General features: G+C 33.9%; 1 non-coding gene across 1 annotated transcript; it reads right to left on the bottom strand.

The window, feature by feature from the left end:
• Positions 1-1,109: 1,109 nt before the first annotated feature.
• On the bottom strand, positions 1,110-1,216 carry LOC128286165 (small nucleolar RNA R71). Its single transcript, XR_008276710.1, has one exon. It is a non-coding gene; the product is annotated as a small nucleolar RNA R71 (small nucleolar RNA).
• Between the last annotated feature and the right edge of the window lie 656 nt (positions 1,217-1,872).

Raw genomic sequence — 1,872 nt, 5'->3', positions numbered from 1 at the left:
AATAGAATCCGACATAGGAATTAGGTATAACCACCGAAGCGAGTTAGTCTCCCATGCTTAGATTTGATTGAATCAACAAATTAGTTTTTCCATTTTATTCTTTTACGCAATTTATTTATTTTCTTATAAAAAAAATTCTTTTCAATTTATGTTCTATCATAATATAATTTAATTAAAATACTAGTTAGATCTATTAACATTTAGATTATTATTAATTTAGTACTCGCCTTCGTTGGGTACGATCCTTGGAGTATTACCTACTTCATTGTAAAAAATATATTACAACCTGGCCCGTATACTTGCCAGAACTACCAAAGTTTCATATTTGGTTGCAGGAAATTTACTCTAGACGTTAGTACGTCTCGAGGAGGTCAAGTTGTTGGCCCCATTACTGGAGAGGCAACGTTACTGAATTAGTTTTAAATTTTCCATTAATAGAATAATTAGGAGATTTTTAAATTATAGGTATGATTTTTATTTTTCTTTACTAAAGATTTTATTTTATTTTTTTCTTTGAGGTTTTAGTGTATGACTCGCAATAGGGGTACATTTATAAAGCCACCTACTGATCCTGAAACAATAATTTGTAGAAATCGTCGACAACAGTAATAGCAAAAATAGATGCAAAATAACCCACTTGCTGTGGGTAATGCACCATGGGAAAACCTACTATTCGGTGAACCTGACAAAGCTAACAGACAAGATTTACCACCACCACAATTACTGTTGAACCCATAGATGGTACAAGAAAAAAGAACACTAAGAGATAATGAGCTACCAAATTTAGGTATGGTACAAGGTAGCATTGCAAGGCCAGCCATCACGACAAATAACTTTGAAATTAAACCAACTATGATCCAGAACAACCTATAGTTTAAAGGAACAATGACAGAAGATCAAATCAACACTTTAAATGGTTTTTCCAACTTTGTGACATGTTTAAATTTAACAAGGTCACTGATGATGCTATTTATTCTCGGTTGTTGCCCTTCTCCTCAATTGATAATGTTTTTTATTGGTTAGATTCATAGGCACCAAGATTTATCATTATATGGAATGAACTTGCTGAGAAGTTTCTACACAAATGTTTTCCTATTAGCAAGACGATCCAACTCAGGAGAGAGATTGTCAGCTTTAAGCAACTAGAAGGAGATAGCTTTCACTAAGCTTGGGAGCGATTTAAGATGTTGATCCAAAGATGTCTGCATTATGGTTTACTCGAATGGTTGAGGTTGCAGATGTTCTATAATGGGTTGGATGCACACATGCGATCAGTATTAGATGGAGCCACAAGAGGAACCTTGATGAACTAAACATACGAGGATGCATATGATCTTATAGCAAACATGGCGATGAATTCCTACCAGTGGCCAAACTAAAGATTCACTTATTATCGAAGACCATCTACGGTGAAAGTTATTCAGGAGGATGATAGATATCAATAGATTTTGGACAGACTGAACTGGATAGAGTTAACATCTAGGGGATCCAAAATATTTTGTGGAGATAAACCTCTTAGCCAATATTTTGATAACCCAGTTGAGAACATGAATTGCATAGGGAATAAGGTAAGAAATACTTATTCAAATACTTCAAATGTTGGCTGGAGAGATCACTCTAATTTGAGATACTGTGGAAATCAGAGAGAAGGTAATAATTCTAACCATGTTAAACAAAATGCTACTTACCAACCTCTAAAAGGGCCAACATAAATGGTTGTACTGTATGTGTAACACCTCTAACCTGTCTCCGTCGTCGGATTATGGTTACGGAGCATTACTGAACATTTGGAATAACATTTAACATTATAACATTAAATAAATTAATCTTGTTAAAAAAACTATCAAAGATATATAATTGGTCACTAAATCA

This window comes from Gossypium arboreum, chromosome 12 (genome assembly GCF_025698485.1).
Source record: "Gossypium arboreum isolate Shixiya-1 chromosome 12, ASM2569848v2, whole genome shotgun sequence".
NCBI classification, from domain to species: Eukaryota; Viridiplantae; Streptophyta; class Magnoliopsida; order Malvales; family Malvaceae; genus Gossypium; species Gossypium arboreum.
The sequence above is the reverse complement of the archived record's forward strand: the minus strand, read 5'-3'. Positions and strand labels throughout refer to the sequence as shown.